The sequence below is a fragment of the Schistocerca cancellata genome, chromosome 1 (genome assembly GCF_023864275.1).
Source record: "Schistocerca cancellata isolate TAMUIC-IGC-003103 chromosome 1, iqSchCanc2.1, whole genome shotgun sequence".
Classification (NCBI taxonomy): domain Eukaryota; kingdom Metazoa; phylum Arthropoda; class Insecta; order Orthoptera; family Acrididae; genus Schistocerca; species Schistocerca cancellata.
In genome coordinates, this window is record NC_064626.1 from 113,520,019 (window position 1) to 113,540,168 (window position 20,150).

Here is a 20,150-nt window from a genome sequence, read left to right on the forward strand (position 1 = left end):
GTGCGTATTTTCATATCGTCGTCATACCTGTGATACCTGTAAGCACTCAGAAACGCCAACTTTCACAACTATTACACCTGTATGTGGTGAGAGTGATTCTGCCCCAGTGAGTAAAACGTGTACCTCTGGTGGGACTCGAACCCACAATCCCCGGTTTAGGAGACCGATGCCTTATCCATTAGGCCACAGAGGCTGACTGGCGTTAAGCTGGCGGGGTGCTCACTCAAATCAACACTTGCCAAGTGTACCCTTCCTGATGCGCTACTCTACGTGTGCAGAGAGTCAGGACGTCGCATGAGCCTTTCCTGTGTGCCTGTACATACTCAGACATATCGAAGTCCAGGCACCTACTTTCTGCTGGCAATTCTTATACCTGCCGTCTTAGGCTATTCCCTTTCTGAACTCCAAGTCCTGCACACAAGAGAGTTAAGTGACAATTCATATGGGTCATACTGTTTACCAACAAGTAATTTTAAAATAGCGTTTCCTCTCACAGCGCCATCACGCTTTGAAACACTTCCGCAGCTAACAGGTCGATTGATAATGGCCGTCGTTTCGTTTCAGGTTGTCAGTAAGTGCGTATTTTCATATCGTCGTCATACCTGTGATACCTGTAAGCACTCAGAAACGCCAACTTTCACAACTATTACACCTGTATGTGGTGAGAGTGATTTTGCCCCAGTGAGTAAAACGTGTACCTCTGGTGGGACTCGAACCCACAATCCCCGGTTTAGGAGACCGATGCCTTATCCATTAGGCCACAGAGGCTGACTGGCGTTAAGCTGGCGGGGTGCTCACTCAAATCAACACTTGCCAAGTGTACCCTTCCTGATGCGCTACTCTACGTGTGCAGAGAGTCAGGACGTCGCATGAGCCTTTCCTGTGTGCCTGTACATACTCAGACATATCGAAGTCCAGGCACCTACTTTCTGCTGGCAATTCTTATACCTGCCGTCTTAGGCTATTCCCTTTCTGAACTCCAAGTCCTGCACACAAGAGAGTTAAGTGACAATTCATATGGGTCATACTGTTTACCAACAAGTAATTTTAAAATAGCGTTTCCTCTCACAGCGCCATCACGCTTTGAAACACTTCCGCAGCTAACAGGTCGATTGATAATGGCCGTCGTTTCGTTTCAGGTTGTCAGTAAGTGCGTATTTTCATATCGTCGTCATACCTGTGATACCTGTAAGCACTCAGAAACGCCAACTTTCACAACTATTACACCTGTATGTGGTGAGAGTGATTTTGCCCCAGTGAGTAAAACGTGTACCTCTGGTGGGACTCGAACCCACAATCCCCGGTTTAGGAGACCGATGCCTTATCCATTTTTTTTTTTTTTTTTTTTTTTTTTTTTTTTTTTTTTTTTTTTTTTTTTTTTTTTTTTTTTAAGAAGCATCTTTGTCACAACAGAAAGGTAGTTTGAAAATTGGGCTGGCGACATAACAAAAAAAAAAAAAAAAAACAGGAAGGGAGCCAGCAGCACCCGGGTTTCCCAGGCGGTCACCCATCCAAGTACTATCCGGGCCCGATGATGCTTAACTTTGGGGATCGGACGAGAACCGGTGTATTCATCATTTTTTTTTTTATTTTTTTTTTTTTTTTTTTTTTTTTTTTTCTTATTTATTTTTTGTGGGCCTCCCTTCTCCCCACACAGCCCATCCATACGCTCACCTTTTTGTGCCTTCTTCGGCTAGCTTCTGCGCTTTTTTAGTTGAAATTTTTTTTTGTTTTATTTAGTTTTTTATGTTTTTTTTATTTTATTGTTTTTTATTTTTTTTTTTTTTTTTTTTTTTTTTTTTGTATAACTGAGTTCGCCTCTGCGAGGGCGTCTTCCTTTTAGCCCTTGAGATTCGCAAGATGAGAATGAGTAAAACAGCTAACGATATTAAACGTTCTTGAAAAAGAAAAAATATATAATAATATGAAAGAAAAAATAGATATCTTCTTTTGTAGATAGTAAAGCATTTATCTGGAATGAGTATATATGCTGAATAATTTCCTTGTATTTATCTCCATTGAATCATTGCTCTTGCCGACGGATTTAGGCATAGAATGCAAGGCCTTTTCAGGATTCTGCTAAGGCCTTCACGGCTACCGTAGCGGACCTGGGGCCCACGAAGTCCCCTCCGTACTTCGCCCTTAGCAGCAATCCCCTACTTTGGCATTGCAATCTTCGATATTTTATCCGTATTCGTCATTGCGTACTTCATCCGATGCCTTGTTTTTCAAATAATATTTGTAGCATGTTACCATACAATGTCTTGTTGTTTCGTTGTCCACATATTTTATAATATTCCATTAAGACATGTTGCTCATAGTCCAGCACGTCGGGCAGTCCGAGTTTATTAATGACATAATTGACATAATTCCCCAGTATCCATAGGGTAACATTATTCTTCTGAATAGGGAAAGCAACGCTTTCAGGGTTGACGAGAATGTCGACAGTAAGGTGTCTGCCGTCGTTCCGATTGATAAACGCCACCTGTTGGCGGACTCTGTCCCAAATGACCTGGTAGCCGTTGCATATTAGACGATGCTGTAGGGTGTCTATCACATTACAATGTGGACACTGATTCGTGTCACTCAATCCTATAGACTGTAATCTTTCATTTGTGGCAACGGTATTATTGACAACCTTGTACCAGGCTCCACGCACATTGGTGGACAGTACTTTATTGTTTATATTCTTCCATATATTTTGCCAGTTGCGGGTGGGATATTTTGATTCCATTCTGTTTCGGTGTTCCTTTGTAGTAAGGCAATCCATTATGAAACTGCAGTTTCTTTTGTTCTTATCCGCGACAATGCAGTGCAGATAACTGAGTTCTAAATAGTAGAATCTGATGTGCTGCAATTTGTAAGATATTTTACTTATGTTAATAGGTGGTTCCATACTCTCCGGTTTAAGTATTTGGAAAAGTTTCGATGATAAATTACTGTGGCGGTCTTCTAAAAGCTTAAGTGTACGCTTGATATAAAGAGCCGTAGTTTTGCGGCGGATATCGGTCAGTCCGAGGCCTCCTTCTCTCGGTTTTAATGTTATAGTACTGGCTGCCACTTTAAATATCTCACCTCTCCAAACATACTTGCAGATGAAGCTCATGATGGTTTTTGATATCGTTTTAGGTATTGGCAGTATTTGACCTACATATACTGCTTTCGAAAGGACAGCGCAGTTGATTAATTGCACCCTTTGGATAATGTTCAAGTCTCTAAGTCGGTTCATTATTAAAGTACCTCGAATACTATGTAAGACCTTCTTCCAGTTGAATGTTGTTGTTCGCAGGGGGCATCGGTAGAACCTCACACCTAACGCAGTGTGATGGTCTACAGACCTGGCCCATTCGAGGGCAGTGTTCCTGAAGCCGTGGAGATTTAGAAAGGAGCTTTTCATATCGTTGATTTGCGCTCCCGTTGCGGAGCAGTAGAGGTGAACAATCTCTCTCAGTCTTAATACGTCGTCATTACTTCTGACGATGACTCCGACGTCGTCGGCGTAAGCGTTGGTAGCGTTACTGACCCCTGAAATCGAGATGCCTGCTAATTCCTTGTTTAATCGTTTCAGCAAAGGTTCTAGTGCTACCACAAATAGCATCATTGATAAAGGACTTCCCTGCGGGACACCGTTTGCTATTTCGACATCTTTAGTATAGTGTCCATTTATTAAAATTTTGGTTTTCATGCCTTGCAATAAATTTTTTAAGACAATTAAAAAGTTGTCGTTAAAACCTATATGCATCATTGTGGTAAATAAATATTCGTGGTTTACCCTATCAAAGGCTTTAGAAAAGTCGATAAAAACGAGACCAGCCTTTGTCAATGTCGTTGAGAAGATACTGATTATGTCCCGGTATTCGCAGACTGTTTTAAAAATATTCCGACCCGGGAGACACGTTTGATGGGGACCAATTACTGTATCAAACACCGGTCGGAGTCTGTTTTTGACTACCCTGGCAATAATTTTATAATCAGAGTTCATTAAAGATATCGGTCTCATTTTGTTGAGCTGTTTGACATCCGAATTGTTTCCCTTCGGAAGTAAAACAGTGACACACTCTTTCATTTCGTCAGGTATGTGCCCTCCACTCAAGATTTCGTTGACGACTTGTGTGAATTTATTCCTTATAATATGCCAATATTTGGAATAAAATTCTAAGGGTAAACCGTCGGGCCCAGGTGATTTTTTAACAGGTGAGCTTTTGATTACTTCTAAAATGTCTTCAGACAGGATTTCAACCGTGAGACTCCTGTTTTGTTCTTCAGTTACTATTTGTTCCATATCACAGTTTCGGAGCAGTTCCTGTCCATGATCTGGGTTATACTGGTGATCACTGTACAATTGATTATAATACCTATGAGCCTCGTTTAAAATATCTTTTTGTTGATATAAAATACTTTGATCTTCAGAGAGCAATGACTGAATAAAATTTCTTCGACGATTTTTTTCGTGCTGGAGTAGATGATAGAGTGAAGCGTGTTCTTCTTCCACTGTGGTTTGAACTCGTGATTTTATTGTCATTCCTTCCAGCTGTTTGCGTTTAAGACTAATAAGTTCGGCCTTGACCTGTTTTATACTCGTTCTGACAGTCTCGGACATTGGCATATCATAAAGGTCTCGCAGACAAGTATAATAGAATTCAACAGTGCGCCGAGACCAAAGTGCCCGTTCCCTACTGTAAGAAATTAGAGTAGATCTAAGTTTCGGTTTGGCGCATGAAGTCCACCAATCTATCGTTGACCGGTATTTGTGGCTTTGTCGGAGTGAAAGTTGCCAAGAAGCTTCTAACTGCTCGGTTAGGGCGTTATCTCGAAGCATGGCGATATTTAATTTCCAAAAAGGACGGCCCCAGTATGTCTTCTGTTTAGGAAGTCCAATGCTGCACCTTACTGCTAGATGGTCTGAAAAGAAAGTTGGTATGCGTTCGACGCCACTGATTTTGCTAGCTAAATTTGAACTTACGTATATGCGGTCGATCCTACTTTGCGCTTTAGTGCTAAAATATGTGTACTGGACGGACACGGGGTATTTGACCTCCCAAGCGTCCTGCCATTTCATTGTTTTCACAAGACTGTCTAGTTCTTGGGAGAAATTGAAATTTGGCGTTTGGTCTTTCCTGTGTAGGACACAATTCCAGTCACCTCCGACTATTACATCAACGGGATTTTCTTTTAGTAAATACACTAGATCATTTTTAAAGAAATTGGCTCTTTCTTTTCGACCATTGCTACCCGAAGGCACATAAACATTTAAAATCGTAACACTGAAAATCTTAAAACTGATTCCCCGCCCCGATTCCAACATGGTTACATCTGTGATTGCAATACCTTCCTTGACCAGGACAGCGGTGCCGCAAGCGCTTTCGGAGGCGACATTTAGGATTGCAGTAAATCCCGGAACATACAAATTTTGAAAACATACTTCTTGTAAAAGCGCAATATCGGTATCGGACTGATATATGAAGTCCCTGAGGGCAGCAATTTTAGTTGCACTCTGGATCCTGTTAATATTGACAGTCAGTACGTGATACGTTTGATCCATGAGCACGAGCTGTTATTGTTTACTTGACTTTTCGGCGAGTAGGCCTTTGTATTCCGAATTCACGTGCCATTCGTGGGCTCAAAGTGTAGTCTTGAGCTTGAGACGTTTCGGTTAACATTCCATATCATTGTTCGCAGATATATGTGGCGTTTTTGTCTCTGTATCGTCTGCCCATTCAGAACGACTATCGTGGGTAGACTGTCTACGTTGGGAATGAGTTACGTCCTGATGGTCTGAAAATTCGAGGCCTGGTGCTCCTTTGTCCCGGACATCGTACTCAGTTGATTTCCGTAGATTCGATGTTATGCTTCCGACCTCAGGTTCCCTCCGGCCATTGTCTTCGATCGTTGTCTGTTCCTGAATGCTCCTTAACCTATCCCGCAGAGCCGGGGCTAAGCTTTCAGCAGCCTGGTGTGCTAACCGCTTTTTGCGACGTTTCCTGGTTTTCCGAGGCGATCTTGACCTCTCTGGAGACGAATCGGGGGACTTTTCGGACGAATGCGGAGACGAAGTCGTCGATGCAAGCCGGTCCTGTGTCCTAGTCGAAGATCCTACGCAGCTCTTTTCACCAGGCGTGGATGAAAGTTCTACTGCATTTAGACTCGCCTCTGTCGCAGGTGGCCTGTCAGCCGCGCTGTGGGAAGCAGAACAGTAGTCATTGACTCCTTGTGTCAGTTGGATGAGCGAGTGATCTATGATCATGTCTTTCCCAACAATATTCTTAACTGGATCGTCCGTTGCCGCTACGTTCGTGTTGGTCTCGTCCTGTCGTTCGCTATCAGGCGGTTGCAGTGAGGTATCCACAGCAACCGCAGAAGGTTCTGCTCGCGAGCTACAAGAAGGAGCGGCACAGTCGTAATTTACAGGTACCTGACTTTCACTGATGTTGCGCTGGGGCGCTGTATGGTTAGTCATAGCTGCGGCACTACTACTGTCTATATGGCTGAAACCACCCTCTGGATGCTCGCATTGTTCCCCCAGTTCGAAAGATGTCTGCCGAGCTGATCGCAAAGGTGACGTGGCAGCAGCGTACGTCATCTTCAGTTGAACTACAGGCCCTGCACTTGCGGACTCTTCACTTGATAATTGAGGAACCCTCCGTCTACTACACTCAGCACGTACGTGCTCTGTCGAGTTACAAATGGCACAGGTGCGAGGCTGTCCATCGTAAATGATCAACGCACGGTATCCTCCAATAATTACAAAGGAAGGAATGTGCTTGAGAAGTTCGATCTTAACCTGGCGAACGCCATTCAGAACGGGAAACATGTGTGGTTCTGACCACAATTCCGCAACATTGGAAATTACTCTGCCATACGCCCCGAGAACACGATTGATTTCAACTACAGGCATTTCAAAAGGAAGCTCAAACACTCGTACTGTTCGTATTCCCATCCCAGCATAGGATACTACAACATCGCTAACTGAGCCATCTAAGTGATTGAACTTAATAATACCACCACATTGTTCAACAATTTCGACACATTTAGCAGGGTTTGCCAATTTCACATATGCCGAGTTAGTCACAAACGACAAATGAACTCCAACTAAGTCATCTTTAGTAATTCCAACTTTTTCCGTTAGCCACAGTTTGATTTCAAAAGCTTTCGGTCGTACGAAATTTCTATCGAAAGCGAATTTGATCGTGTCTTTTCTCATTTTCAACAAATCAATACACAATAAAGTTAAGTAATGCGCTTGCGAGCCGGCCTACCTAGCTCGCAGGAAAACAGCCTTGTTGACACGAAACGTCCGCAGCGGCCGCCACACGTCCGTCTCGCGCCGAAGACGAGGCGCGAATGTCCATTAGGCCACAGAGGCTGACTGGCGTTAAGCTGGCGGGGTGCTCACTCAAATCAACACTTGCCAAGTGTACCCTTCCTGATGCGCTACTCTACGTGTGCAGAGAGTCAGGACGTCGCATGAGCCTTTCCTGTGTGCCTGTACATACTCAGACCTATCGAAGTCCAGGCACCTACTTTCTGCTGGCAATTCTTATACCTGCCGTCTTAGGCTATTCCCTTTCTGAACTCCAAGTCCTGCACACAAGAGAGTTAAGTGACAATTCATATGGGTCATACTGTTTACCAACAAGTAATTTTAAAATAGCGTTTCCTCTCACAGCGCCATCACGCTTTGAAACACTTCCGCAGCTAACAGGTCGATTGATAATGGCCGTCGTTTCGTTTCAGGTTGTCAGTAAGTGCGTATTTTCATATCGTCGTCATACCTGTGATACCTGTAAGCACTCAGAAACGCCAACTTTCACAACTATTACACCTGTATGTGGTGAGAGTGATTCTGCCCCAGTGAGTAAAACGTGTACCTCTGGTGGGACTCGAACCCACAATCCCCGGTTTAGGAGACCGATGCCTTATCCATTAGGCCACAGAGGCTGACTGGCGTTAAGCTGGCGGGGTGCTCACTCAAATCAACACTTGCCAAGTGTACCCTTCCTGATGCGCTACTCTACGTGTGCAGAGAGTCAGGACGTCGCATGAGCCTTTCCTGTGTGCCTGTACATACTCAGACATATCGAAGTCCAGGCACCTACTTTCTGCTGGCAATTCTTATACCTGCCGTCTTAGGCTATTCCCTTTCTGAACTCCAAGTCCTGCACACAAGAGAGTTAAGTGACAATTCATATGGGTCATACTGTTTACCAACAAGTAATTTTAAAATAGCGTTTCCTCTCACAGCGCCATCACGCTTTGAAACACTTCCGCAGCTAACAGGTCGATTGATAATGGCCGTCGTTTCGTTTCAGGTTGTCAGTAAGTGCGTATTTTCATATCGTCGTCATACCTGTGATACCTGTAAGCACTCAGAAACGCCAACTTTCACAACTATTACACCTGTATGTGGTGAGAGTGATTTTGCCCCAGTGAGTAAAACGTGTACCTCTGGTGGGACTCGAACCCACAATCCCCGGTTTAGGAGACCGATGCCTTATCCATTAGGCCACAGAGGCTGACTGGCGTTAAGCTGGCGGGGTGCTCACTCAAATCAACACTTGCCAAGTGTACCCTTCCTGATGCGCTACTCTACGTGTGCAGAGAGTCAGGACGTCGCATGAGCCTTTCCTGTGTGCCTGTACATACTCAGACATATCGAAGTCCAGGCACCTACTTTCTGCTGGCAATTCTTATACCTGCCGTCTTAGGCTATTCCCTTTCTGAACTCCAAGTCCTGCACACAAGAGAGTTAAGTGACAATTCATATGGGTCATACTGTTTACCAACAAGTAATTTTAAAATAGCGTTTCCTCTCACAGCGCCATCACGCTTTGAAACACTTCCGCAGCTAACAGGTCGATTGATAATGGCCGTCGTTTCGTTTCAGGTTGTCAGTAAGTGCGTATTTTCATATCGTCGTCATACCTGTGATACCTGTAAGCACTCAGAAACGCCAACTTTCACAACTATTACACCTGTATGTGGTGAGAGTGATTTTGCCCCAGTGAGTAAAACGTGTACCTCTGGTGGGACTCGAACCCACAATCCCCGGTTTAGGAGACCGATGCCTTATCCATTAGGCCACAGAGGCTGACTGGCGTTAAGCTGGCGGGGTGCTCACTCAAATCAACACTTGCCAAGTGTACCCTTCCTGATGCGCTACTCTACGTGTGCAGAGAGTCAGGACGTCGCATGAGCCTTTCCTGTGTGCCTGTACATACTCAGACATATCGAAGTCCAGGCACCTACTTTCTGCTGGCAATTCTTATACCTGCCGTCTTAGGCTATTCCCTTTCTGAACTCCAAGTCCTGCACACAAGAGAGTTAAGTGACAATTCATATGGGTCATACTGTTTACCAACAAGTAATTTTAAAATAGCGTTTCCTCTCACAGCGCCATCACGCTTTGAAACACTTCCGCAGCTAACAGGTCGATTGATAATGGCCGTCGTTTCGTTTCAGGTTGTCAGTAAGTGCGTATTTTCATATCGTCGTCATACCTGTGATACCTGTAAGCACTCAGAAACGCCAACTTTCACAACTATTACACCTGTATGTGGTGAGAGTGATTCTGCCCCAGTGAGTAAAACGTGTACCTCTGGTGGGACTCGAACCCACAATCCCCGGTTTAGGAGACCGATGCCTTATCCATTAGGCCACAGAGGCTGACTGGCGTTAAGCTGGCGGGGTGCTCTTTCAAATCAACACTTGCCAAGTGTACCCTTCCTGATGCGCTACTCTACGTGTGCAGAGAGTCAGGACGTCGCATGAGCCTTTCCTGTGTGCCTGTACATACTCAGACATATCGAAGTCCAGGCACCTACTTTCTGCTGGCAATTCTTATACCTGCCGTCTTAGGCTATTCCCTTTCTGAACTCCAAGTCCTGCACACAAGAGAGTTAAGTGACAATTCATATGGGTCATACTGTTTACCAACAAGTAATTTTAAAATAGCGTTTCCTCTCACAGCGCCATCACGCTTTGAAACACTTCCGCAGCTAACAGGTCGATTGATAATGGCCGTCGTTTCGTTTCAGGTTGTCAGTAAGTGCGTATTTTCATATCGTCGTCATACCTGTGATACCTGTAAGCACTCAGAAACGCCAACTTTCACAACTATTACACCTGTATGTGGTGAGAGTGATTTTGCCCCAGTGAGTAAAACGTGTACCTCTGGTGGGACTCGAACCCACAATCCCCGGTTTAGGAGACCGATGCCTTATCCATTAGGCCACAGAGGCTGACTGGCGTTAAGCTGGCGGGGTGCTCACTCAAATCAACACTTGCCAAGTGTACCCTTCCTGATGCGCTACTCTACGTGTGCAGAGAGTCAGGACGTCGCATGAGCCTTTCCTGTGTGCCTGTACATACTCAGACATATCGAAGTCCATGCACCTACTTTCTGCTGGCAATTCTTATACCTGCCGTCTTAGGCTATTCCCTTTCTGAACTCCAAGTCCTGCACACAAGAGAGTTAAGTGACAATTCATATGGGTCATACTGTTTACCAACAAGTAATTTTAAAATAGCGTTTCCTCTCACAGCGCCATCACGCTTTGAAACACTTCCGCAGCTAACAGGTCGATTGATAATGGCCGTCGTTTCGTTTCAGGTTGTCAGTAAGTGCGTATTTTCATATCGTCGTCATACCTGTGATACCTGTAAGCACTCAGAAACGCCAACTTTCACAACTATTACACCTGTATGTGGTGAGAGTGATTTTGCCCCAGTGAGTAAAACGTGTACCTCTGGTGGGACTCGAACCCACAATCCCCGGTTTAGGAGACTGATGCCTTATCCATTAGGCCACAGAGGCTGACTGGCGTTACGCTGGCGGGGTGCTCACTCAAATCAACACTTGCCAAGTGTACCCTTCCTGATGCGCTACTCTACGTGTGCAGAGAGTCAGGACGTCGCATGAGCCTTTCCTGTGTGCCTGTACATACTCAGACATATCGAAGTCCAGGCACCTACTTTCTGCTGGCAATTCTTATACCTGCCGTCTTAGGCTATTCCCTTTCTGAACTCCAAGTCCTGCACACAAGAGAGTTAAGTGACAATTCATATGGGTCATACTGTTTACCAACAAGTAATTTTAAAATAGCGTTTCCTCTCACAGCGCCATCACGCTTTGAAACACTTCCGCAGCTAACAGGTCGATTGATAATGGCCGTCGTTTCGTTTCAGGTTGTCAGTAAGTGCGTATTTTCATATCGTCGTCATACCTGTGATACCTGTAAGCACTCAGAAACGCCAACTTTCACAACTATTACACCTGTATGTGGTGAGAGTGATTCTGCCCCAGTGAGTAAAACGTGTACCTCTGGTGGGACTCGAACCCACAATCCCCGGTTTAGGAGACCGATGCCTTATCCATTAGGCCACAGAGGCTGACTGGCGTTAAGCTGGCGGGGTGCTCACTCAAATCAACACTTGCCAAGTGTACCCTTCCTGATGCGCTACTCTACGTGTGCAGAGAGTCAGGACGTCGCATGAGCCTTTCCTGTGTGCCTGTACATACTCAGACATATCGAAGTCCAGGCACCTACTTTCTGCTGGCAATTCTTATACCTGCCGTCTTAGGCTATTCCCTTTCTGAACTCCAAGTCCTGCACACAAGAGAGTTAAGTGACAATTCATATGGGTCATACTGTTTACCAACAAGTAATTTTAAAATAGCGTTTCCTCTCACAGCGCCATCACGCTTTGAAACACTTCCGCAGCTAACAGGTCGATTGATAATGGCCGTCGTTTCGTTTCAGGTTGTCAGTAAGTGCGTATTTTCATATCGTCGTCATACCTGTGATACCTGTAAGCACTCAGAAACGCCAACTTTCACAACTATTACACCTGTATGTGGTGAGAGTGATTTTGCCCCAGTGAGTAAAACGTGTACCTCTGGTGGGACTCGAACCCACAATCCCCGGTTTAGGAGACCGATGCCTTATCCATTAGGCCACAGAGGCTGACTGGCGTTAAGCTGGCGGGGTGCTCACTCAAATCAACACTTGCCAAGTGTACCCTTCCTGATGCGCTACTCTACGTGTGCAGAGAGTCAGGACGTCGCATGAGCCTTTCCTGTGTGCCTGTACATACTCAGACATATCGAAGTCCAGGCACCTACTTTCTGCTGGCAATTCTTATACCTGCCGTCTTAGGCTATTCCCTTTCTGAACTCCAAGTCCTGCACACAAGAGAGTTAAGTGACAATTCATATGGGTCATACTGTTTACCAACAAGTAATTTTAAAATAGCGTTTCCTCTCACAGCGCCATCACGCTTTGAAACACTTCCGCAGCTAACAGGTCGATTGATAATGGCCGTCGTTTCGTTTCAGGTTGTCAGTAAGTGCGTATTTTCATATCGTCGTCATACCTGTGATACCTGTAAGCACTCAGAAACGCCAACTTTCACAACTATTACACCTGTATGTGGTGAGAGTGATTTTGCCCCAGTGAGTAAAACGTGTACCTCTGGTGGGACTCGAACCCACAATCCCCGGTTTAGGAGACCGATGCCTTATCCATTAGGCCACAGAGGCTGACTGGCGTTAAGCTGGCGGGGTGCTCACTCAAATCAACACTTGCCAAGTGTACCCTTCCTGATGCGCTACTCTACGTGTGCAGAGAGTCAGGACGTCGCATGAGCCTTTCCTGTGTGCCTGTACATACTCAGACATATCGAAGTCCAGGCACCTACTTTCTGCTGGCAATTCTTATACCTGCCGTCTTAGGCTATTCCCTTTCTGAACTCCAAGTCCTGCACACAAGAGAGTTAAGTGACAATTCATATGGGTCATACTGTTTACCAACAAGTAATTTTAAAATAGCGTTTCCTCTCACAGCGCCATCACGCTTTGAAACACTTCCGCAGCTAACAGGTCGATTGATAATGGCCGTCGTTTCGTTTCAGGTTGTCAGTAAGTGCGTATTTTCATATCGTCGTCATACCTGTGATACCTGTAAGCACTCAGAAACGCCAACTTTCACAACTATTACACCTGTATGTGGTGAGAGTGATTTTGCCCCAGTGAGTAAAACGTGTACCTCTGGTGGGACTCGAACCCACAATCCCCGGTTTAGGAGACCGATGCCTTATCCATTAGGCCACAGAGGCTGACTGGCGTTAAGCTGGCGGGGTGCTCACTCAAATCAACACTTGCCAAGTGTACCCTTCCTGATGCGCTACTCTACGTGTGCAGAGAGTCAGGACGTCGCATGAGCCTTTCCTGTGTGCCTGTACATACTCAGACATATCGAAGTCCAGGCACCTACTTTCTGCTGGCAATTCTTATACCTGCCGTCTTAGGCTATTCCCTTTCTGAACTCCAAGTCCTGCACACAAGAGAGTTAAGTGACAAATCATATGGGTCATACTGTTTACCAACAAGTAATTTTAAAATAGCGTTTCCTCTCACAGCGCCATCACGCTTTGAAACACTTCCGCAGCTAACAGGTCGATTGATAATGGCCGTCGTTTCGTTTCAGGTTGTCAGTAAGTGCGTATTTTCATATCGTCGTCATACCTGTGATACCTGTAAGCACTCAGAAACGCCAACTTTCACAACTATTACACCTGTATGTGGTGAGAGTGATTCTGCCCCAGTGAGTAAAACGTGTACCTCTGGTGGGACTCGAACCCACAATCCCCGGTTTAGGAGACCGATGCCTTATCCATTAGGCCACAGAGGCTGACTGGCGTTAAGCTGGCGGGGTGCTCACTCAAATCAACACTTGCCAAGTGTACCCTTCCTGATGCGCTACTCTACGTGTGCAGAGAGTCAGGACGTCGCATGAGCCTTTCCTGTGTGCCTGTACATACTCAGACATATCGAAGTCCAGGCACCTACTTTCTGCTGGCAATTCTTATACCTGCCGTCTTAGGCTATTCCCTTTCTGAACTCCAAGTCCTGCACACAAGAGAGTTAAGTGACAATTCATATGGGTCATACTGTTTACCAACAAGTAATTTTAAAATAGCGTTTCCTCTCACAGCGCCATCACGCTTTGAAACACTTCCGCAGCTAACAGGTCGATTGATAATGGCCGTCGTTTCGTTTCAGGTTGTCAGTAAGTGCGTATTTTCATATCGTCGTCATACCTGTGATACCTGTAAGCACTCAGAAACGCCAACTTTCACAACTATTACACCTGTATGTGGTGAGAGTGATTTTGCCCCAGTGAGTAAAACGTGTACCTCTGGTGGGACTCGAACCCACAATCCCCGGTTTAGGAGACCGATGCCTTATCCATTAGGCCACAGAGGCTGACTGGCGTTAAGCTGGCGGGGTGCTCACTCAAATGAACACTTGCCAAGTGTACCCTTCCTGATGCGCTACTCTACGTGTGCAGAGAGTCAGGACGTCGCATGAACCTTTCCTGTGTGCCTGTACATACTCAGACATATCGAAGTCCAGGCACCTACTTTCTGCTGGCAATTCTTATACCTGCCGTCTTAGGCTATTCCCTTTCTGAACTCCAAGTCCTGCACACAAGAGAGTTAAGTGACAATTCATATGGGTCATACTGTTTACCAACAAGTAATTTTAAAATAGCGTTTCCTCTCACAGCGCCATCACGCTTTGAAACACTTCCGCAGCTAACAGGTCGATTGATAATGGCCGTCGTTTCGTTTCAGGTTGTCAGTAAGTGCGTATTTTCATATCGTCGTCATACCTGTGATACCTGTAAGCACTCAGAAACGCCAACTTTCACAACTATTACACCTGTATGTGGTGAGAGTGATTTTGCCCCAGTGAGTAAAACGTGTACCTCTGGTGGGACTCGAACCCACAATCCCCGGTTTAGGAGACCGATGCCTTATCCATTAGGCCACAGAGGCTGACTGGCGTTAAGCTGGCGGGGTGCTCACTCAAATCAACACTTGCCAAGTGTACCCTTCCTGATGCGCTACTCTACGTGTGCAGAGAGTCAGGACGTCGCATGAGCCTTTCCTGTGTGCCTGTACATACTCAGACATATCGAAGTCCAGGCACCTACTTTCTGCTGGCAATTCTTATACCTGCCGTCTTAGGCTATTCCCTTTCTGAACTCCAAGTCCTGCACACAAGAGAGTTAAGTGACAATTCATATGGGTCATACTGTTTACCAACAAGTAATTTTAAAATAGCGTTTCCTCTCACAGCGCCATCACGCTTTGAAACACTTCCGCAGCTAACAGGTCGATTGATAATGGCCGTCGTTTCGTTTCAGGTTGTCAGTAAGTGCGTATTTTCATATCGTCGTCATACCTGTGATACCTGTAAGCACTCAGAAACGCCAACTTTCACAACTATTACACCTGTATGTGGTGAGAGTGATTCTGCCCCAGTGAGTAAAACGTGTACCTCTGGTGGGACTCGAACCCACAATCCCCGGTTTAGGAGACCGATGCCTTATCCATTAGGCCACAGAGGCTGACTGGCGTTAAGCTGGCGGGGTGCTCACTCAAATCAACACTTGCCAAGTGTACCCTTCCTGATGCGCTACTCTACGTGTGCAGAGAGTCAGGACGTCGCATGAGCCTTTCCTGTGTGCCTGTACATACTCAGACATATCGAAGTCCAGGCACCTACTTTCTGCTGGCAATTCTTATACCTGCCGTCTTAGGCTATTCCCTTTCTGAACTCCAAGTCCTGCACACAAGAGAGTTAAGTGACAATTCATATGGGTCATACTGTTTACCAACAAGTAATTTTAAAATAGCGTTTCCTCTCACAGCGCCATCACGCTTTGAAACACTTCCGCAGCTAACAGGTCGATTGATAATGGCCGTCGTTTCGTTTCAGGTTGTCAGTAAGTGCGTATTTTCATATCGTCGTCATACCTGTGATACCTGTAAGCACTCAGAAACGCCAACTTTCACAACTATTACACCTGTATGTGGTGAGAGTGATTTTGCCCCAGTGAGTAAAACGTGTACCTCTGGTGGGACTCGAACCCACAATCCCCGGTTTAGGAGACCGATGCCTTATCCATTAGGCCACAGAGGCTGACTGGCGTTAAGCTGGCGGGGTGCTCACTCAAATCAACACTTGCCAAGTGTACCCTTCCTGATGCGCTACTCTACGTGTGCAGAGAGTCAGGACGTCGCATGAGCCTTTCCTGTGTGCCTGTACATACTCAGACATATCGAAGTCCAGGCACCTACTTTCTGCTGGCAATTCTTATACCTGCCGTCTTAGGCTATTCCCTTTCTGAACTCCAAGTCCTGCACACAAGAGAGTTAAGTGACAATTCATATGGGTCATACTGTTTACCAACAAGTAATTTTAAAATAGCGTTTCCTCTCACAGCGCCATCACGCTTTGAAACACTTCCGCAGCTAACAGGTCGATTGATAATGGCCGTCGTTTCGTTTCAGGTTGTCAGTAAGTGCGTATTTTCATATCGTCGTCATACCTGTGATACCTGTAAGCACTCAGAAACGCCAACTTTCACAACTATTACACCTGTATGTGGTGAGAGTGATTTTGCCCCAGTGAGTAAAACGTGTACCTCTGGTGGGACTCGAACCCACAATCCCCGGTTTAGGAGACCGATGCCTTATCCATTAGGCCACAGAGGCTGACTGGCGTTAAGCTGGCGGGGTGCTCACTCAAATCAACACTTGCCAAGTGTACCCTTCCTGATGCGCTACTCTACGTGTGCAGAGAGTCAGGACGTCGCATGAGCCTTTCCTGTGTGCCTGTACATACTCAGACATATCGAAGTCCAGGCACCTACTTTCTGCTGGCAATTCTTATACCTGCCGTCTTAGGCTATTCCCTTTCTGAACTCCAAGTCCTGCACACAAGAGAGTTAAGTGACAATTCATATGGGTCATACTGTTTACCAACAAGTAATTTTAAAATAGCGTTTCCTCTCACAGCGCCATCACGCTTTGAAACACTTCCGCAGCTAACAGGTCGATTGATAATGGCCGTCGTTTCGTTTCAGGTTGTCAGTAAGTGCGTATTTTCATATCGTCGTCATACCTGTGATACCTGTAAGCACTCAGAAACGCCAACTTTCACAACTATTACACCTGTATGTGGTGAGAGTGATTCTGCCCCAGTGAGTAAAACGTGTACCTCTGGTGGGACTCGAACCCACAATCCCCGGTTTAGGAGACCGATGCCTTATCCATTAGGCCACAGAGGCTGACTGGCGTTAAGCTGGCGGGGTGCTCACTCAAATCAACACTTGCCAAGTGTACCCTTCCTGATGCGCTACTCTACGTGTGCAGAGAGTCAGGACGTCGCATGAGCCTTTCCTGTGTGCCTGTACATACTCAGACATATCGAAGTCCAGGCACCTACTTTCTGCTGGCAATTCTTATACCTGCCGTCTTAGGCTATTCCCTTTCTGAACTCCAAGTCCTGCACACAAGAGAGTTAAGTGACAATTCATATGGGTCATACTGTTTACCAACAAGTAATTTTAAAATAGCGTTTCCTCTCACAGCGCCATCACGCTTTGAAACACTTCCGCAGCTAACAGGTCGATTGATAATGGCCGTCGTTTCGTTTCAGGTTGTCAGTAAGTGCGTATTTTCATATCGTCGTCATACCTGTGATACCTGTAAGCACTCAGAAACGCCAACTTTCACAACTATTACACCTGTATGTGGTGAGAGTGATTTTGCCCCAGTGAGTAAAACGTGTACCTCTGGTGGGACTCGAACCCACAATCCCCGGTTTAGGAGACCGATGCCTTATCCATTAGGCCACAGAGGCTGACTGGCGTTAAGCTGGCGGGGTGCTCACTCAAATCAACACTTGCCAAGTGTACCCTTCCTGATGCGCTACTCTACGTGTGCAGAGAGTCAGGACGTCGCATGAGCCTTTCCTGTGTGCCTGTACATACTCAGACATATCGAAGTCCAGGCACCTACTTTCTGCTGGCAATTCTTATACCTGCCGTCTTAGGCTATTCCCTTTCTGAACTCCAAGTCCTGCACACAAGAGAGTTAAGTGACAATTCATATGGGTCATACTGTTTACCAACAAGTAATTTTAAAATAGCGTTTCCTCTCACAGCGCCATCACGCTTTGAAACACTTCCGCAGCTAACAGGTCGATTGATAATGGCCGTCGTTTCGTTTCAGGTTGTCAGTAAGTGCGTATTTTCATATCGTCGTCATACCTGTGATACCTGTAAGCACTCAGAAACGCCAACTTTCACAACTATTACACCTGTATGTGGTGAGAGTGATTTTGCCCCAGTGAGTAAAACGTGTACCTCTGGTGGGACTCGAACCCACAATCCCCGGTTTAGGAGACCGATGCCTTATCCATTAGGCCACAGAGGCTGACTGGCGTTAAGCTGGCGGGGTGCTCACTCAAATCAACACTTGCCAAGTGTACCCTTCCTGATGCGCTACTCTACGTGTGCAGAGAGTCAGGACGTCGCATGAGCCTTTCCTGTGTGCCTGTACATACTCAGACATATCGAAGTCCAGGCACCTACTTTCTGCTGGCAATTCTTATACCTGCCGTCTTAGGCTATTCCCTTTCTGAACTCCAAGTCCTGCACACAAGAGAGTTAAGTGACAATTCATATGGGTCATACTGTTTACCAACAAGTAATTTTAAAATAGCGTTTCCTCTCACAGCGCCATCACGCTTTGAAACACTTCCGCAGCTAACAGGTCGATTGATAATGGCCGTCGTTTCGTTTCAGGTTGTCAGTAAGTGCGTATTTTCATATCGTCGTCATACCTGTGATACCTGTAAGCACTCAGAAACGCCAACTTTCACAACTATTACACCTGTATGTGGTGAGAGTGATTCTGCCCCAGTGAGTAAAACGTGTACCTCTGGTGGGACTCGAACCCACAATCCCCGGTTTAGGAGACCGATGCCTTATCCATTAGGCCACAGAGGCTGACTGGCGTTAAGCTGGCGGGGTGCTCACTCAAATCAACACTTGCCAAGTGTACCCTTCCTGATGCGCTACTCTACGTGTGCAGAGAGTCAGGACGTCGCATGAGCCTTTCCTGTGTGCCTGTACATACTCAGACATATCGAAGTCCAGGCACCTACTTTCTGCTGGCAATTCTTATACCTGCCGTCTTAGGCTATTCCCTTTCTGAACTCCAAGTCCTGCACACAAGAGAGTTAAGTGACAATTCATATGGGTCATACTGTTTACCAACAAGTAATTTTAAAATAGCGTTTCCTCTCACAGCGCCATCACGCTTTGAAACACTTCCGCAGCTAACAGGTCGATTGATAATGGCCGTCGTTTCGTTTCAGGTTGTCAGTAAGTGCGTATTTTCATATCGTCGTCATACCTGTGATACCTGTAAGCACTCAGAAACGCCAACTTTCACAACTATTACACCTGTATGTGGTGAGAGTGATTCTGCCCCAGTGAGTAAAACGTGTACCTCTGGTGGGACTCGAACCCACAATCCCCGGTTTAGGAGACCGATGCCTTATCCATTAGGCCACAGAGGCTGACTGGCGTTAAGCTGGCGGGGTGCTCACTCAAATCAACACTTGCCAAGTGTACCCTTCCTGATGCGCTACTCTACGTGTGCAGAGAGTCAGGACGTCGCATGAGCCTTTCCTGTGTGCCTGTACATACTCAGACATATCGAAGTCCAGGCACCTACTTTCTGCTGGCAATTCTTATACCTGCCGTCTTAGGCTATTCCCTTTCTGAACTCCAAGTCCTGCACACAAGAGAGTTAAGTGACAATTCATATGGGTCATACTGTTTACCAACAAGTAATTTTAAAATAGCGTTTCCTCTCACAGCGCCATCACGCTTTGAAACACTTCCGCAGCTAACAGGTCGATTGATAATGGCCGTCGTTTCGTTTCAGGTTGTCAGTAAGTGCGTATTTTCATATCGTCGTCATACCTGTGATACCTGTAAGCACTCAGAAACGCCAACTTTCACAACTATTACACCTGTATGTGGTGAGAGTGATTTTGCCCCAGTGAGTAAAACGTGTACCTCTGGTGGGACTCGAACCCACAATCCCCGGTTTAGGAGACCGATGCCTTATCCATTAGGCCACAGAGGCTGACTGGCGTTAAGCTGGCGGGGTGCTCACTCAAATCAACACTTGCCAAGTGTACCCTTCCTGATGCGCTACTCTACGTGTGCAGAGAGTCAGGACGTCGCATGAGCCTTTCCTGTGTGCCTGTACATACTCAGACA

At 46.0% G+C, this 20,150-nt stretch overlaps 24 non-coding genes across 24 annotated transcripts; all 24 read right to left on the reverse strand.

The window, feature by feature from the left end:
* Positions 1-120: 120 nt before the first annotated feature.
* Trnar-ccu (transfer RNA arginine (anticodon CCU)) lies at positions 121-193 on the reverse strand. The gene has a single exon. It is a non-coding gene; the product is annotated as a tRNA-Arg (tRNA).
* Positions 194-695: 502 nt separating this feature from the next.
* Trnar-ccu (transfer RNA arginine (anticodon CCU)) lies at positions 696-768 on the reverse strand. Its single transcript has one exon. It is a non-coding gene; the product is annotated as a tRNA-Arg (tRNA).
* A 7,097-nt stretch (positions 769-7,865) lies between these two features.
* Trnar-ccu (transfer RNA arginine (anticodon CCU)) lies at positions 7,866-7,938 on the reverse strand. Its single transcript has one exon. It is a non-coding gene; the product is annotated as a tRNA-Arg (tRNA).
* Positions 7,939-8,440: 502 nt separating this feature from the next.
* Trnar-ccu (transfer RNA arginine (anticodon CCU)) lies at positions 8,441-8,513 on the reverse strand. The gene has a single exon. It is a non-coding gene; the product is annotated as a tRNA-Arg (tRNA).
* A 502-nt stretch (positions 8,514-9,015) lies between these two features.
* Positions 9,016-9,088, reverse strand: Trnar-ccu (transfer RNA arginine (anticodon CCU)). Its single transcript has one exon. It is a non-coding gene; the product is annotated as a tRNA-Arg (tRNA).
* A 502-nt stretch (positions 9,089-9,590) lies between these two features.
* Trnar-ccu (transfer RNA arginine (anticodon CCU)) lies at positions 9,591-9,663 on the reverse strand. The gene has a single exon. It is a non-coding gene; the product is annotated as a tRNA-Arg (tRNA).
* Positions 9,664-10,165: 502 nt separating this feature from the next.
* Trnar-ccu (transfer RNA arginine (anticodon CCU)) lies at positions 10,166-10,238 on the reverse strand. Its single transcript has one exon. It is a non-coding gene; the product is annotated as a tRNA-Arg (tRNA).
* A 502-nt stretch (positions 10,239-10,740) lies between these two features.
* Positions 10,741-10,813, reverse strand: Trnar-ccu (transfer RNA arginine (anticodon CCU)). The gene has a single exon. It is a non-coding gene; the product is annotated as a tRNA-Arg (tRNA).
* A 502-nt stretch (positions 10,814-11,315) lies between these two features.
* Trnar-ccu (transfer RNA arginine (anticodon CCU)) lies at positions 11,316-11,388 on the reverse strand. The gene has a single exon. It is a non-coding gene; the product is annotated as a tRNA-Arg (tRNA).
* Positions 11,389-11,890: 502 nt separating this feature from the next.
* Trnar-ccu (transfer RNA arginine (anticodon CCU)) lies at positions 11,891-11,963 on the reverse strand. Its single transcript has one exon. It is a non-coding gene; the product is annotated as a tRNA-Arg (tRNA).
* A 502-nt stretch (positions 11,964-12,465) lies between these two features.
* Trnar-ccu (transfer RNA arginine (anticodon CCU)) lies at positions 12,466-12,538 on the reverse strand. Its single transcript has one exon. It is a non-coding gene; the product is annotated as a tRNA-Arg (tRNA).
* Positions 12,539-13,040: 502 nt separating this feature from the next.
* Trnar-ccu (transfer RNA arginine (anticodon CCU)) lies at positions 13,041-13,113 on the reverse strand. The gene has a single exon. It is a non-coding gene; the product is annotated as a tRNA-Arg (tRNA).
* Positions 13,114-13,615: 502 nt separating this feature from the next.
* Trnar-ccu (transfer RNA arginine (anticodon CCU)) lies at positions 13,616-13,688 on the reverse strand. The gene has a single exon. It is a non-coding gene; the product is annotated as a tRNA-Arg (tRNA).
* A 502-nt stretch (positions 13,689-14,190) lies between these two features.
* Positions 14,191-14,263, reverse strand: Trnar-ccu (transfer RNA arginine (anticodon CCU)). The gene has a single exon. It is a non-coding gene; the product is annotated as a tRNA-Arg (tRNA).
* Positions 14,264-14,765: 502 nt separating this feature from the next.
* Positions 14,766-14,838, reverse strand: Trnar-ccu (transfer RNA arginine (anticodon CCU)). Its single transcript has one exon. It is a non-coding gene; the product is annotated as a tRNA-Arg (tRNA).
* Positions 14,839-15,340: 502 nt separating this feature from the next.
* Trnar-ccu (transfer RNA arginine (anticodon CCU)) lies at positions 15,341-15,413 on the reverse strand. Its single transcript has one exon. It is a non-coding gene; the product is annotated as a tRNA-Arg (tRNA).
* A 502-nt stretch (positions 15,414-15,915) lies between these two features.
* Positions 15,916-15,988, reverse strand: Trnar-ccu (transfer RNA arginine (anticodon CCU)). The gene has a single exon. It is a non-coding gene; the product is annotated as a tRNA-Arg (tRNA).
* A 502-nt stretch (positions 15,989-16,490) lies between these two features.
* Positions 16,491-16,563, reverse strand: Trnar-ccu (transfer RNA arginine (anticodon CCU)). Its single transcript has one exon. It is a non-coding gene; the product is annotated as a tRNA-Arg (tRNA).
* Positions 16,564-17,065: 502 nt separating this feature from the next.
* Positions 17,066-17,138, reverse strand: Trnar-ccu (transfer RNA arginine (anticodon CCU)). Its single transcript has one exon. It is a non-coding gene; the product is annotated as a tRNA-Arg (tRNA).
* A 502-nt stretch (positions 17,139-17,640) lies between these two features.
* On the reverse strand, positions 17,641-17,713 carry Trnar-ccu (transfer RNA arginine (anticodon CCU)). The gene has a single exon. It is a non-coding gene; the product is annotated as a tRNA-Arg (tRNA).
* A 502-nt stretch (positions 17,714-18,215) lies between these two features.
* On the reverse strand, positions 18,216-18,288 carry Trnar-ccu (transfer RNA arginine (anticodon CCU)). Its single transcript has one exon. It is a non-coding gene; the product is annotated as a tRNA-Arg (tRNA).
* Positions 18,289-18,790: 502 nt separating this feature from the next.
* Positions 18,791-18,863, reverse strand: Trnar-ccu (transfer RNA arginine (anticodon CCU)). Its single transcript has one exon. It is a non-coding gene; the product is annotated as a tRNA-Arg (tRNA).
* A 502-nt stretch (positions 18,864-19,365) lies between these two features.
* Positions 19,366-19,438, reverse strand: Trnar-ccu (transfer RNA arginine (anticodon CCU)). Its single transcript has one exon. It is a non-coding gene; the product is annotated as a tRNA-Arg (tRNA).
* Positions 19,439-19,940: 502 nt separating this feature from the next.
* On the reverse strand, positions 19,941-20,013 carry Trnar-ccu (transfer RNA arginine (anticodon CCU)). The gene has a single exon. It is a non-coding gene; the product is annotated as a tRNA-Arg (tRNA).
* Positions 20,014-20,150: the final 137 nt, after the last annotated feature.